This window comes from Mus caroli, unplaced genomic scaffold, assembly GCF_978045245.1.
Source record: "Mus caroli unplaced genomic scaffold, Mus_caroli_1 scaffold_11, whole genome shotgun sequence".
Lineage (NCBI taxonomy): Eukaryota > Metazoa > Chordata > Mammalia > Rodentia > Muridae > Mus > Mus caroli.
Genome location: NW_028227266.1, coordinates 82805479 through 82822827, shown reverse-complemented (window position 1 = coordinate 82822827; position 17349 = coordinate 82805479). Strand labels below are relative to the sequence as shown.

Below are 17349 nucleotides of genomic sequence, written 5' to 3'. Positions count from 1 at the left end.
TTATAATCTTAGCATGAAAGAAAAATGAGATTTATAACTCCATATAGTATATAATTTAAAACGCATGCCTATTTTACAGGACATTTTTTGTTATAAGTGAGTTACTGTTTCGTCTGTCCATATCTTGGTCTGATTTTTCCATCTTTTTACTTTTAAGATCCAAATGCTTTTTTGGATGGGGGTACATGACATGAGAGTATATACAACAACAGCCTTGAGAAATCTGACTGGTCGTGGGATAGGAAAACATAGAAACAGTACAAAAACATCATGGTGAAGGAAAAGCCAGTACGTCCTTGAGAAATTTGCCAGCAACAAGTCACTCTGAAAATGAAGGGTTACAACCGTTTTCACTAATGTGTACTAAGATGAAAAGTGTCACAGTGACATATAGTGGCTCAAACAGTTGCTCACGACGGGCATGATAGGCTATTTACAGAAACAAATCAAAAGTCATGGCTATGATATCACAGCAGGGTGCCAGCAGATACCAAAATCAACAAGTTATTGCTTAAAATATATTAAACCGTATTAGCGGAGAAGAGGTAAATTCTTTTTGAAACTGCTATCGAGGTTAGCACCCCTCTTTTAAAAATGTACTGCTTTATCAATTTAAAATGAAATCTTCGAGCAAGAGAAGATGCATGTCTAACAGGGAAGAGTTTACTCAGTCTGGGCAATTCTAGCCTAGAAGCCAGAAACGATGACAGCAGCTTCAGCCAGCAGATGCTAAGGCCCAAGGTATGGGCAGGACTCACAACAAAAGTCAGTCACCGTATTTACTAAGTAGTGACTGGAGAACATGAGAGGGCAGGAATGCTGTAAGGATCCCAACTGCTTCCACAGATCTGACAGCCTGAGGAACAGGCATTCTAGCTTGCTATGGCTGAAGTCACTTGACACTTTAAAAAAAAAAATCACAATTAAACTTCAATGTGCCCAGGTAGAAAGGATGGAATACAAATATTCTATAATCAAGAAATATATATAATATATGTTTTCAAAATATCTTATAGTAAGTTTTCCTGCCTCGGTTAATTAGCCTAAACAATCCATTTTTTGCTGGTCAGATCTCTTGAGCTCCGTCATATGATGTAACCAACGAAGCAGCTAACACCCACCCAAGCTAGATGGTGTTAGTTCATGAATAACAGGTGGAAATGAGAGACTGCTCTCAACAAGTTGCTCTTATTCTAAAACTCCATATGATGGACTAGTCCTTCATAATCCAGGTTAGGGCTGATCCAAGACCAAATGACAAGGTTTAGAATGAACCTCGAAATCCAATAAGCATTCAGGGCAAACAGTCTATGCTTCCAGCAAGCTACAGAGTGGAAACTCTAGGGGAAAACTGTATTCCAACTCTGACAGCTCTAGCAGCATGATAGCCAAGTATACAGCATCAAGACCTTCTGAGCACGCTTCAGGCAGACATGGCTACAGAAATGCACCGCCACACCACAGAACACTGTGGAGCCACAGAACAGAATGGCGATCCGGAAAGATTCCCAAACAAGTCAATTCTAAACATAAGCAATTTGAACAACAATAGCTCATTTTGTGCAAAGTGCTGAGGCATAAAGACCCTTTTAAACATGTATGTTATTAGAAACATTCCTCCTACATGGTCAGAACTGGTTTCTCCTCGGAAGCCGTAGCTAAAGAGGAACTGGACGGGATTCTAAACCTTCTCTTACATCATGAAGGCTACAAAAAGTATTCTTGGTAAATCTAAATAATCAAATATGCTCATGAATTGATTCTAAATTGAAAATACAGTATGGTCATAATCTCCTCAAGAAACAGAATTGTATTTAATACTATCTTACAATTCCCTTCAAAACACAGAGGAATCTTTGGATCCTAGACTGCAAAGGCAAAAAATCACGTTAAAACCACTTCAAACCAGCCTCCACCTGTCACCTTCTTGGAGGTCTGCTCATGCAGAACCATAGAAAGTGCCTGGCTGAGACTTTGAGACAACAGGCCCCAGACAGAATGACAAATCCACTCTTGACATGAAGAGAGTCAAGGCCAATCTCTCTGTCTGCGCCTAACAGTAAAACCTGCTGTCACCCTCAGATAAAGCACACTGCTGTCAAAACTGTAGACACAATTTCAGAAACTTCTGAGACCCTAAGAACTAGAGGGCAGAGCAGATGAAACAAAACCTAACCTCACTTTGGATGTATGGAGAAGGCCACCGCATTCACACAAGTAAAGGAGAGCATGGGAGAAAGAGGCACACAGGAGCAATTATTAGAATCAAGTGTCTTAGACACCGCCATGGCCTCTGCTCTGAGCCAAGGATTTTGTGCCCACTATTTCATTTAATTTGGAAACTGTTCAAGTTTCATTTCTGAAACTTACAAATACCTCTGATCCCTGGAAAGCATTTACATGAATAAAATAAAGAAGAAACACTGCTATTTTCAGCCATTCTAAGGATGAACATATACTGTGATTGTCTAAATATAGTTCAATAATTTCATGAGGCAGAACACAAACTCAGTGTGGCATATGCCCTTCATTATTCATATTCACATTTTTAATTTGCTAAGACTCCTAAAAATCTTTTTTTTCTATTCCATTTTATTATTTTCACATTATTAATATTGAGGTCACTCCAAATAATAAAACAGAATCCTATCACTTGTGGCTCAATTAACTATATAGCAAAATCAAGTTTAGTTTCCAGTGATCATACACCTAGGCAAAACTTAAAGCATACAACTGCCTGGAAATTTCTTTACAAAGAACTTTACAAAGCGCTTTCTTGAAATCTCTTAGCCTAGTACGGTGTTTTTAAAGGTGGTTGCCATTAGCTTTTTAAGTAACAAAATGACAGAGATAAATGCTAATACTTCTCCTCTAAAGAAAGGGAAGCTTAAAGTTTTAAATTGTCACGTTCTCATCTGAAATATGTACTTCTCCAATGGAAAAACATGAAGTCTTTAAACAAATTTTCAATATAAAAGCTAAACCAATCAAAGCCAGGAAGGACCACAGAGGCAGGATTCTCCAGTTCTTGCTTCTTCGACTTTTTACTACTACCATCTGCTCCTGGATTAAGGTCTGTCGCACATGGGGCACCAGCAAGGGCTAAGCCAATTAAAGATTAGGACTGTGAAAAACATCTCTATTTTTCTCCATATTCCAAAAACAGGAGAGTCTCTTCCCTACCTTTCAACCTTAAAGGATGCCTCCCAAAGGCTATTTGCCATTTAAAGGCTGTCTATCAGACACCAGCAGCATCCTGTCACAGGAGGGGCAAGCAAAATGGAGATGTGGAGGACCACAGGCAAACATGATGCCCTGTTTTAATGGAACCCAGATTTGGGATCCGTGACTTTCCCCCACAGCTGTGCTCAGCCGGAGCATCTTTAGCAATGATGAGAGAGCTAAGCTTATCTAGACAAGATAGCTAGTACAAAGTTCTGACTATGGGTAATGCTCCAGGCCAGCCAGACCAAACACTATGAAAACATGTTTAAAGGTATTTCACATGTCACCTTTGCACAATTCTACAAATGCATCTCACATTACAAAATCCATTTTAGGGTAACATAAAAATACACCTCAGTCTATCCTGCAATGGTTTGAAGTAAAACTTGAAATTAATGGAATTTTAACATAGCTTTTATCTGTTAATTTAAAGCAGTTTTTAGCTGTTAAAGTAAAACATAAAATTCATACCTATATATGGGTCCCCTGTGATGCCTCATACATGCAGGCTAATGTCACTTTAGCAACAAGATGCCAGTCTCCACAGAGCTAAGTTGTACTCTGCAAAAATGGTCACGCAGAGGTTGGCTGTCCAAATGCTAGACATATGTTTTAGTGAATGTAGCCTTTAAGGATTTTAACACAATCCAACCAGGAAAACTATTAAGCTGTCATTCCAGGAGAAAATGATACAGGCAGGCGGACCATTAAGCTTGCATATGTTTGAAAGTACAACAGCAGCATTCAGAATGCTGTATAAGTAAGTGTGTGTGTGTGTGTGTGTGTGTGTGTGTGTGTGTGTGTATTTCTTACTCAAAACCTACAGCAAAAACTTCTCCCTACAGACAATTTAATCTTACTAGCACCAGGTTGAGCAACACATTCAAGTGCTGGCAAGACATGATAAGAGCATAATATTCTACATAGGCAATTTAGCAATTTCCATTCAAAATATAGAGATAAAGATAGGTAATGAAACATCAAAGCCTGCCTTTATCAGTAATCACAATGACTGACAGAGTCACAACACGTTTCACTTATGGAGCACATGCCACTCCGTAATTGCAGTCTAGAATTGGTCAAGGAAGGACACAGTGTCAATGAACTTGAAACATCAAATAGGAATGAATTAGGTAGGTATTTTTCAAACATTTTTATGTGTAGTAGGCAAACACATCTCTCATGCTAACTAGAAAAACAAATGTAAACAAAGCAAAACAAAACAAAAAACACAATTAGTCACAGTCTGACAAATGTACCACTGGATGTCTGGAAACCAGTATTTATCAGCATGCCTGCCGCACATGACTGTACCACTGGCCAGTGTTCCACTGGAGAAATACCAACACTAAAAAGAGCCGTCGAGCACTCCTGAGAGAGTTCTGAAAAGTCCATTTTGGCAAAGAGAGTGCTGGCAGAGTTACAAATATTTAATATTGTAGGAAAATAGCGTAAACTGAGAAAAACTGAATCCCTGCGGCTTTGTCACCCATGTGGGAAAGGAGGCAAAAGAACAAGCAGAAACCAATGACAGACAACTGAATACACCCAGAAGGGGAAGCCGCCATGGCACCACAGCTTCCACACACTGCTACGAAACTTCCAGATCTCCTCCATGGTTCACACTTTCCTCCATTATTTGGAAAATCATTGTGGAAATCCTGACAAAATTACAAGTGTCCATGAGTCTAGAAGCGACTTCACAATACTTTGGATAAGCCTTCTGGTGCCGGCCAGCCTTTACCTCTGCAGTTTGCTTTTATACTGCCCTGCAAGTCCAAAGCTTGTGAGCTACTGGCTGGGTTAAGAAAATGGCTCCAGCTGCATATGTTGCAGAGGATTGTCTTATCTGGCATCAGTGGGAGGGGAGCCCTTTGGTCCTGTGAAGGCTTGATGCCCCATCGTAGGGGAATGCTAGGGTGGTAAGGTAGAAGGGGTGGGGCACCCGAATAGAAGTGCAGGGCGGGGGGTTGCAGGGGAAACAGGGAAGGGGGATAACACTTGAAATGTAAAATTAATTAATTAATTAAGTAAGTAATGCCATGAGCCATCATCCTTTCCCTAAACTACCAGACATTCTACCTGCTTCAAAGACCCATCTCTCCAACCACTCCCAGCTGGTCCCCACAACAAGCTAGATTTCCTCTTGCTTTAAAGGCCATGGTACTATTTTCTCAGTTTCTTACCAGATTCTAGTAGAGTTTGAGGAAGCTGACAATACCAGGACCTTTTATAAAACCCAAAGCCAGGGTATCAGTGCAAGTTTCAATGAACATGATCCAGGTGGCACACAATGCTACACCCCCCTAAAAACATTAAGGTCTGTTTCTCACCATGCCACCAACTACATACTGAGTGCCAATCAAGAAAGCTTGGGACAATAATATAAACCAGAAAATCATTTTCTTCACCACTTTAAGTATCTATATAACTTCTCAATAAACTTTAAATGTTGTATAAATTCCAAAGGTCACTAGTTCATATCAAAAAATAACATCTTGAGCCATTGGCTAGTATTGGGGGGAAAAAAGAGAGTTAACTCAGGTCCCAAAGAGTTATAACTTTAATTGCCACAGTTTAATAGGAGAAAACATACCCTCCAAACAAAGCATTTAAAAACTGTCTTAAGAAATAGGAGATAAAAGAGAAAGAAAGAATGCTGCTGTTAAAATGAAGTCCAGAAATTTATCAGGAACTTTAAAATCTGACACTACTTACTCCTTTTCTAAAATAACTGGGGGGAAAAACTGTATTTTTCTCTTCTTAAAACAACATTTGGCAAACTGTTCTCAAGTGTTGACAAGCAGGAAAAATACTACATCTGGCCATCATTGAGAGTGATAACTGGTAGAGACTGATGTCATCCATCCTGTTCCCTGGTTAACACGACAACTAAGAAAGTGACCCGAACCCAAACCAAGGTGTCAGCCAGTTACATTTTACATGGTGGTTGGAAGCATGTATCAAGGGTACAATTCTCCCTGATGCCAGCTGGTTGCCTACCAAGGTAATACTTCTCCTCAGAGTGATCAAAAGTATAAACAGAGCTACACTTCTGCATCACCATGGATAAATGGTTTCATTTCCTAAAACTTGGTCCAACTCTGTTAGAATAAACGGATTTTTACTACATTATAAAACGAAATCTTGTGTTGTTCATAATCCGTGGTCAAGGCTAAAAATCTTTTGGGTATTTCTTGGATGCAAACAGTGTTCTAGGAAAACTTCAATGTTTCAGAAAAAATTACAATCTAAGCATATATAAGAAAGCTGGTATAGAAGTAAAAATACAAACATTCATAGTTTTATTAAAACCAAGATCATAAGAGTAAAATGGCAAGTGGACTCAGGAAAAAAATCCCTTTCTCAGAGAGTAAGAAGTACCCACAGGACTCATGTCTACTACTTGGTAAAGAAAGTTAAAAACGCAGAGGTGTGAACATTTCAAGGCCAAGAATTATAACCCCAAGACTCAATGTTACAGGACTATTAGTTCCACATTATAATAGTTATCAAGATGATTGAGTGTATTAGCAAGAGGTGATGATAGTTATAAAGATGATTCATATTTTTAATCAAATTATAAGTTTAAATTTTTTCAAGAAATTTTACTTCCTGCAGTGCTAATACTTTCCTGATTGATTTTGCATTCTCTAATCATAATGTTTTTATGGGCATGAACTAGGAGAAATGTTTGAAGAAAAATGACCGTCCTTCTTCCTCACACTCCAAAAGAAGTTAGAAGAAAGAGGGAAACCATGCCTGTTACTGAACACCTAGCCAACTAGCTAGGGCTAGTGAAACTGTGGCTCTTGGAGAAGAACCTAGAACAGCCCCTAATAATCCCTAACTACACTCTAAATATTTCTCCTTCTACCCACAGATAACTGTAGCTCTCATCAAGAAAATTTCTCTTTGCAACAGATGGAGACCATTACAAAAACCCACAACCAATCAAAATGCTGACATGTGGATCCCAGTCCCAACTGATACATCTAAACCAAACTCCTGCACCCAAGGCCCAGGGAACACTTCGGAAGAGGGGCATAGGCTGTAAGATTCTAAGAGCAAGAGGGAGGTTTCTGTGAGACTGTGTCTCCTGGGAATGTCAGGAGCTACACTCTGAAGTCTCGCTAACACGGCTGCCTAAAGGTGACTAGAACCAGGATGCAACCATAGATGAGCTAACATGGAAAGGAGAAAGCTCAGGAGGCCACAACCCTAGGAAAATAACTGTTGGTAATTAGGGGATACTGTAGAGAAATAGTCTTCCCCAGGGAAAAATGCCAGGTTGTTATCCAATATTAAATGGTCAGCACTGAAAACACACAGGCACACATGAGCTGAACAGGTTGTATTTCTATATTTAGAAATACAAACACGAACACATGCACACATACACACAAACACACGCCATGCACGCATGCCAACCACACCACACCTATACAGAACAACAATTAAAGAAAAACAGCCACAAATTTGAAAGCAAGCAAGAGGGTATATGTACACAGTAAGGTTTGGGGGGAAGCTAGGGGCAAGTGATACAATTATAAGCAGATGTGATACAATTATAAGAAGATGAGATACATTTTCACCTGTGTTGTGTAACAGTTTCCTCTGAAACTGAATCATTGTATTCCGCAACCTTAAGAAAGAGGCTAAACTGCTGACAGGAGCCTGATATAGCTGTCTCCTGCGAGCCTCTGCCAGTGCCTGGCAAATACAGAAGTGGATGCTCACAGTCATCCATTGGACGGAGCACAAGGTCCCCAATGAAGGAGCCAGAGAAATACCCAGGGAGCTGAAGGGGACTGAAGTCCCATAGAAGGATCATCAATATGAACTAACCAGTATCCCCAGAACTCTTTGGAACTATACCACCAAAGAAAACACATGGTAGAATTTGTGGCTCTAGGTGCATATGTAGCAGATGATGGCTTAGTCGGTTATCAATGGTAGGAAAGGCCCTTGGTCCTGTGAAGGCTCTATGCCCCAGTATAGGGGAATGCCAGGACCAGGAATGGGAGCGGGTGGGTTGGGGGACAGGGGAAGGGGGGAGGGGACAGGGGATTTTCGAAGGGGAAACTAGGAAAGGGGATAACATTTGAAATGTAAATAAAGAAAATATCTAATAAAAAGAAAGAAAGAAAAGAAAAGAAAAAAAAAAGAAAAGAAAAGAGGTAAACAAGTCAAAATAAGCTTCAGGAAGTCCCTGAAATTGAAAGATTCTCAGGACCATCCCTTCCAGAATAAGAAATAAAAGCTGAAAGACCCTCTCAGAAGAATATGCTGAGCTGCCTCCAAGAAACAGAAAACAGTCAATCTGCCTGGAAGAGGTTTAGATGAAATGAGGCACCCAGAATGGACACTCTTCAGCCTGCTGAGCTGCCTGCAGGTGGGGCAGTATGCTCCAGGTTCTCAGCTTTTGGAAACTGTCACCCATGCTAAAGTGGACTTTGTGACTTTAGCTGACTTTAAGTCATTACTGTTTCTGTGAGTAATTTTTCACCTATATTCCAGTAAGTGATCCTAATAAAACTTATGGGTCTCCAAGCTGTACTTTGGTAGTATCCGTACTTAGGTCTGCTGTGGGTTCCCTATCTAAAGTGAGTACACGTGTGTGTTGTATCTTCCCAGGAAAAATTTTGTCACACACCTTAAGAAAGTCTAAATTCCTTTTAGAGACAAAATTCTCAAAACTACTTTATAAACTTAAATTACATTTATAACACTAAAGTGTAAGATAAATGTAGAAACTCCATTTCCACAGTAAGATGGTTCCCTTTAAATGTCAACTTGATACCATCTTGACTCCTGACAAGAGAGTCTTAATGAAGGCTAGATTAGGCAAGTGTTGTCCAGTGGATGGATGTCTGATAATGATTGCCTTGCTTACATTAGCTGATGTAAAACGATTCAGACTAAAAGGTAGGTATCGTTATTCCCTGGGTTTGGGTCCTTGACTATATAAAAAAGAGAAAATAAGTTGAACACAAGTATCATCTTGGCTATGGATGTAACTTGCTGCTTCAAGTTCGTGCTGATGTAACTTGCCATAAGGATGATCTGTAACCTAGAATTAGGAACTAGAAGATATTTTTTCTCCCTAAGTTGTTCTCCTCAAGGTATTTTATACCAACAGCAGAAATGAAGTTAGGATATATTCAGGTACAACCATAAGCCAAGGAAAAACTAAGATATCTATAAAGAAGAAAACAAAAATTCTATTCATGTCTCTCCTTTAGTTTTAGATTTTGAAGAAGTGGACTGTTTCCACTGTCTTAACTACTGGGCTTCCATATAGTGCACAGAACAGACATACTCCCTAGGCTCAGGGATTAAAATGAAAAGGTTGCCCAGAGCATGTCTTGGTGGTACCTGGCATTCTCCATTCCTAGTCATCCTGACATCATGACACTCCTCTACCCCAGAACCTCTTACAACAGTGGTATTGTATTGAAAGAATATATGTACACAAACTAAGAGTCATCACAACTGGGAGGAAAAATAAACAAGGACTTTGGGAAGAGTCAGAATATAAAGAGTTAGGCCAGGCTGTGGTGGTGCACGCCTTTAATCACAGCACTCCGGAGGCAGAGGCAGGCAGATTTCTGAGTTCGAGGCCAGCCTGGTCTACAGAGTGAGTTCCAGGAGAGCCAGGGTTACACAGAGAAACCCTGTCTCAAAAAATGGAAAAAAAAAAAAAAAAAAAAAAAAAGAATATAAAGAGTTAAGAAGATACAGGTAAAAACTGATCCATGAGTCCCTGAGCATCAGGGACAAAAATGTCTGAGTGCTGCTGAACTCTCTTGTTTATACTAACTCTTGTCAAACAACACCTCAAGGAGTAAATATCCACACTCGCCTGTCTGCTTGCCTCACCAAGAGACTATCACTGCTTAAGAAACAGCCACCAAATCAGGAAGAGAGCCCCTGCTGCCCTGGCTCTGGTAAGGTCCAACACCACCTAACCATCCTGCGGCTGGGCCCCAGGCCCTTAGCTCTAGTTCAGAAGCTCTGGATCCATCCTTTGTGACTTTATTCTACAGAGCCACATGCAGGAGATGATGAATAGATGCCTGCAAGCTGATGATGAATAGATAGATGCCTACTTGGCTTTTTTTTTAAAGAAAGTTTTTAATCCTCCTCCAGGTGCATTTTCACAAAGAAGGAAACATCTTAATACACTGCCATGTGCTCTACTTGAAGTCAGAGTCCAATTTTTGATGGTCTTCAGTGAGTCACCCTGAGCAAACAATGAAGTCCCTTCAAATTCCTCAGCATTTGAAGCACCAGCTCAGATTCCTGGGCTTTTACTCCTAGATAACTGCCTACCAGAGGTGACCAGGAGCTAGTAAAACAGTATGCTTTGGCACTTCTGGACTTTCGGGCATAAACTGCTACTCATCTGTCACCCAGTTATGTTCTGTCTCACACACGAGAGGGGAGGGAGCCCACGAGGGGAGGAAACAAGTTAACATGAAGGATGAGGGCTCAGTACATATTTTATTAAAAAGTTAATATGAGTTAAGACAGAGCCAAAGGTTTAAATGAAAAGCTTAGAATAATAGAGTATGTGTATGTAACAGTATTGCAATTCTTAAAGTAGGTATTATTCCTATACATAATGAATTAATTCACTGAATTATAAGATATAGTACAAAAGAGAGTGCATGTATTTGTGTTTGTATGTATTGTTCTACACAGGACGCTTGACACAACACATGGTGTTGTATGCATATTTTTATGTGTGTAGATACCTTTACATAATTTTGCAGAGGGTGAGAATGGAGAATAAGACAAAAGAAACTAAGATATTTGAACCCAGAGCAATGAACCATTTCAGTATTAGCCTAGAAGAGCAAGTGTTCTCAGGCTCTGAGAAAACAGCAGACACACAACTCCCTAGTCAAAGGGGTAAATAGCAGCTATTTTTCCTTTTTAAAAATTGTCTCACAGACATAATTCTAAAAAATTATAACTCCAGCTGGAAAATATATTCCCAAAACTCTATGCATTCACATTTGTAAAGAGTTAGAGAAACTAAAAAGTCATATCGGGGAACTAGAGACTACAGAGCAGAGGTTCTTACCTGTGTGCCACAATCCCTTTTGGGGACGAACTGTTTCACAGGGGTCGCCTAAGACTATTGAAAACCACAAGTGTTTACATTATGATTCAGTAGCAAGATTACAGTTATGAAAGAGCAATGAAATAAATTCATGGTTGGGGAGTCACCACAACATGAGGAACTGTATTAAAGGATTGCAGCATTAGAAAGGTTGAAAGCCACTGATGTAGAGCAAAACCATCCACCACAAATCAGAAAGACTTCATTCCTGTTACCCAACAATTATTTAATCAGAAGCCTCTGCTTAAAACTATGTTGCTATTTTTAAAACTGTACTCAGACACCTACATTTATTAAGAGTAAATATTAAGCCGGGCGTGGTGGCGCACGCCTTTAATCCCAGCACTTGGGAGGCAGAGGCAGGCGGATTTCTGAGTTCGAGGCCAGCCTGGTCTACAAAGTGAGTGCCAGGACAGCCAGGGCTACACAGAGAAACCCTGTCTCGAAAAAAAAACCAAAAAAAAAAAAAAAAAAAAAAAAAGAGTAAATATTATTAACAACTATAGCCTTTCCGAACATCTGTGAAGAAGCCAGATACAGTGTCTCATTTAGAACATAGGACTGAAGCCCACAGTGAAGAATGACGAGACTTCATCAGCATGGGGACAGGTGCTGAGCCAAGGATCCTGAGACTATTCATTCCATAGTATGACTCTGTGGATTTAAATCAGTACATTTACAACTGTGTGTGTGTGTGTGTGTGTGTGTGTGTGTGTATGAGGGAGACAGAGACAGAGACACAGAGAGAGACAGAGACAGAGAGACAAAGAGATTTAAAGGAGAAATTCAATAGCATGAGACATTTTTATTAACATTGAATTTTATTGGCTTAAACTTATTATTTGCTGTCAGTTATGATCCATGGGGAAATGAATAATTTCTCAAAGACAAGCATATGAGAGAATTTGCAGCCTTAAGAATGAAATAACAGCAGCAGGGCACACTGGGTAAATGCCTCTTGCTTATGGGACTCATGCCACCAGACATCCATACTCAAAGCCTTGCCACTGACTCGCTGTCCTATCAGCTGCCCATAAACAGCTTCAGTACTGACCATGTGCGTGCTCCGTGATGACAAAACCTTCAACAGCACACTGGTCACACTGTTTCGTCAGGAGCCCAAGATCTAGTCCACAGGAAATCATACACCCTATCCAACTTGGGAACTGGACCATGTTGTTTTCCTGAGCACACAGACCCAAGCCTGAACCCTGCATGAGACACATACAAAATGTCTTCTGTTTTTCTGATCCTGCTGCGTGCAATACGGCCTGCACCTTCAGAGTGCCTCTCTACTGCGTGCTGTGTAATGCTGTTATGATACAGGGACTGCTAGTGCTAACTAGGTGGTGGTGACTCAAATTTTGTCCTTTATTATTTAGAATAAGAATACTTAGGACTTAATCCCAAAATAGTTTTGTCTGGTTGGTTGAGTATTAACAGAAAAACTGAAAGCCAGTACCAATGGAAACACAGAAACAAAACACCTTCCATGGAAGATTCACTAAGCCTACCTTTAAGAGTGTGCTAGAAAAATTGTATCGTTTAGTATGCTATGGTCTTCACAGAAAATTACAGGCCTTATTTCTTTTCCATACTGTAGTTAGTGGCACTACAATGCAGTCTTAGCAAAATCCAGTAAGGCACAAAGTCAATGGAAACTTGTTTGACAGCACCCTTAAGGGCATTAAAAGAGATAGTGCCCAAATACATGCCCGTAAAATATAATAGTGGCATATATGAATATAAAAATCTAACCCATATGCGCTCTGGGATGCTCTTCAAGGCCCACATGTACTCCAACTAAAACCCACAAATATTCTTCCAAAGAGACTGGTTCTATGCTTAACTCAGCCGCTTCTGTTGTTTGCAATTAGATTTCTCACGCTGAAGTCCTAAGGGAAAGGATGGTGAGGGTAATGGTTGGATGACAATGATGATGCTGGTGAAAGGAAGGAGTGAAGAGGAGGCAAGGGCAGAAGCAAATGTAATAGGCTATGTGGGATGTCACTCATCAGCCTGCTTAACTGACTCTAGTATGATTTAGAATCTTATTAAATTTTTAAAATAGTATTTATTTCTTACTCCAAATTTTATATCCAGTGAATAATTCATAACATTTCTACATTAATAAATTATATACAGATCATTTAAAATATTGACCAGAGAGATGATTAGAGGGTAAAGGTGCCTGCCACCAAGCCTAATTGCCTGAGTTCGATCCCCAGGACCCACACGGAGGAAGGAGAGAACTGACTCCCATAAGTGTTCCTCTCGTGAACACATATGAACACACGAGTAAGTTCAATAGAAAACCAAAAAAAAAAAAAGGTACTTACAAATAATCTGTTAAAAATAAGTAACCACCTTCGATACTGCATCCATTGCCCTCATTTGATGCAAGAATACGGCTTACCTCTGCTTTATTTCATCTGATGTTTTTAAACACGATTTTACATTTCCAGCTTTCTAATTACTCCAAAGACTTGAGTTCAGAAAAATGTGTTTAAACAGATACAATAATAATAATAATAGTAGTAATAGTAGTAATAATAATTAATAATAATAACAGAGTGGAGAATTAAGGTACTGTTCAAAACCTCCCTTAGTCTTGTTCAGGTTATAGAACAGGCTTAATCGGCAATCTAAGTGACCTCAGCAGTAACTGGGCTTAAGTTTCCAAGAAACAATAACTGCCAGGCTATAATATAGAAATTGTGGTTATTAAAATTGCAGCTTCAGCATGGAATTGGGCGGCCTGGGTTCAAGCCTAACTTCTGGACTCAACTGAGTGGTCAGGTGAGCTTAACTTTTCCAAGCTTCAGTATTTTATCAACAGAGAAGGGAGTAGTCACCTCCTAGCTCTAGCAGGTGTTTAAATCTGAGGTCTTGCACGTGGCTCCTAACTTGGTGCCTGCAGTGAACATTCTATGATGCTAGCTTTAATATTAGCATAAAACTGAATTTTCTGAGCCATGTTAATTTGTATTCTCTGTTTCCAGGTTTTAAGTATTTGAAAGATAAAGTCCCCACTGCCTTTTACAACAACAGTAGTCTAACAAGATAATAACTTAATCAAAGTATTGTAAATAGCTTGTTAAAAGTACTTTTCATTTGCTACATTTGAAGTCTAATAATGTTCTATGACAACTGCCTTTTAAAAACGTGCTGAGGCTGAGCAAGCCCGGTCTTACAGCAGATGCAAGTCCACTTCCCAGAACCCAAGTCTGTAACCCAGGCCTGGAACTCCAGCGTCAGGGTATCCAATGACCTCTCCTGGCCTCTGTGAGCACCTGGAGTCTACTCACGCTCAGGTATACACAATTAAAAATATTCAAATAAATCTTTTTTTAAAATGTGCTCCCTGACACGCACAGACACACACACACACATACACACACACACACACACAAATGGACGAAGTATAATGACAACGTTCTCTTATATATACAGCCATAATGATGGCTTTATAGGTAAAAATCACTTGCCACCAAGCCTGACGACCTGAGTTCAATCCTTAGGGCTCATATGATGGAAAGGGAGAACAAACTGCAGGTCCTCCCCTGACCTACACATGCTCACTGTAGCATGCACCCCACCCTACACACACACACGCACACGCACACGCACACGCACACGCACAGGCACGCTTGCGCGAGAGTACATAAATATATGTACAATAATTGTTTTACTCACACACCAACAGAAATACAAACAAGAACTGGATGATCTTTCAAAGGATAAGATCAGTTCCTCATGAGGACAGAGAATACAAATGATAGCTGAAAATCCAGACCTGGAGGAAGAGTTGTTCTCTCTCAATTATATATTAATATTCTTGCTTGACACAATGAACATATATGGGAAGAGAAGATAAATCTAAGCATAGAAAGAACACAGCATTTGTATTCCTTTTGTGAAAAGACTATTTGGCAAAAAAAAAAAAAAAAAAGAGTACACTGGTTAAAAATCATACCTTAACAGACTTTTAATTTTCTCACACATCCCTGCTACACACTCTTACATAAGCTTATACTCTTTTCTAACCTTGATCAGGAATCTCTAAGACAGAACTGAATTGGAAGACATCAATGAACTTAGTCCTTCCATTTACAAGTATTCATCTGAGAAATCGGGAGACCTGTGAAAAGGTTTGTACTCCCTTGGCTGCTCAGCAGGTGAGCCAGGATTCAAGCTTCTCTTCAAGTATTCATTTTTCATGGAAAGACACAAAGGTTTCCAAATAGCGAGACAAAATGTAATGCCTGTAGCTTTGGAAATAGAAGATGTTACAGCTGAAATATGAAATATCCCCAGAGGCTACATTTTGAAAGTTTCTTTCTCCGCCAGTGGCACTGTTTTGGAAGTCCATAGGAACTGTCAGGGAAGGTACCTAGCTGGCACTAGGTCACTGCAGGGAGGGGCCTCTGAAGCTCACACACAGACCCCCGGTTCCAGTTACTCTCCTTTGTGTTCTGTGATGATCAGAGGGCCCTCTGCTCACATTCCTGATGCCAGAGAGCCTGAGCCCCCTGAAAGTGTGAGCCAACATAAAGCAAACCCCCATTTAGTCAGTAATGATGGATACTTTAATCACAAGATTTTAAATAACTAAAATAAAAGATCTTCCATTTCAAAAGTTTTTAATATTGAAATTCCAGGGTCTACAAAGTTAAATGACTTAAGTAAGAACACTATTTAGTAATGAAAACTAGAAAGGAATTCTAAACATCCCCCCCCCCCGAACAGCCAGAAGAATAATTCTTACATAATACTAGAACAATTAAGAAAACAGTAATATAGACTCAGCATTTAAACTGTTAAGAACTATTTTCTGTGGTCATTGTATTAAATATTTTTTTATTACTGAATGGGTTTTATAGCCTGGGCATCAGGACCAGAGTGGGTAAGGAACCACCAAAATATATTCACAGAGTCAGCAAGCCTAGCTAAGCATGTTCAAGCTCTTGCACACATAGATTCTTGTGGAATTAATTCACACTAGGCATGCTATGTTCAGTCCACTGCCTCTATGTTAAGCCTACATCAACCCAAACTTAGTTCTGCACTGAGTGAAAAAACTGGGAACTCTGGTTCCAAAGAGACCTTAGTCATTCCAATCAAAGCACAACAGTGAAAGTTGACAGAAGTCTTCATCTACCCGGGTCTCCAGTCCTCATCTTTCCTGTCTTTAGGATTAAAATAAATAAATAAAAATAGAAACCTCCATTGTTCTTTCCTTTCTCCTTTCTCCCTCTCAGGTCTAACAATCAAGAGTACCACGATCCATTTTTGAGCACATAAGCACTGCCATCTCTGTGGGGACTGAATACAAACAGCAAAGGATCCAATTTACCTCATTCCTTTCCTCCAAGTGACTCAGACGGAAACTGGAGCTGCGACTACAGCCACAATGTTATTGGGCATATAAAATGTCAGTATCACCACTTTATGAGCTCTGGGGATAACTGCTGGATTTAAAGATCCATCCATGAGAAGTGGTACAAACCACGGCCTCCACTCCTTGGCTCCGGCTCTTTCCGAATGGAGTGTTGAGAATACCAGCGGAGGAGGATGGTGAGGAGAAAGAACAGTGATAGGAGCGATAGTCACGCTGAAACAAGGTCCTGACTTTCCGAGAGCCCACTTGGCACCATGGAGTACCACAGCACCGAGCAGGTGTGGGTCATGGATCAGAACTGATAGAACTGAGCCTCTGTCTCCCAGAGCATCTGACAAAGTGATGTCAGCGGCACTTCAGAACAATGAGCACACCAGGTACCAGGACTTATAAATAATCCCTGAGAATTTAAGGAGGTTTTAGAGGACGAAGTTAATCTAGCTTTCACAGCAGGGGGCTAGTTAGGCTACCTTCTTATATTCCGTTTCTTCGTGAACTGGAACCAAGAAAGTAAGTTTAAAAACATACAGCACTAGCTCTTAGGGTTCAAACTTTGTACATCCCCATTCCTACTGCAGGGTTCATGTGAGTG

The 17349-nt window shown here is 40.0% G+C and overlaps 1 protein-coding gene across 3 annotated transcripts in view; it reads right to left on the bottom strand.

The window, feature by feature from the left end:
- Bckdhb (branched chain keto acid dehydrogenase E1 subunit beta) overlaps nt 1–17349 on the bottom strand; it is a 190916-nt gene that overhangs the window by 61813 nt on the left and 111754 nt on the right. The window lies entirely within an intron of this gene.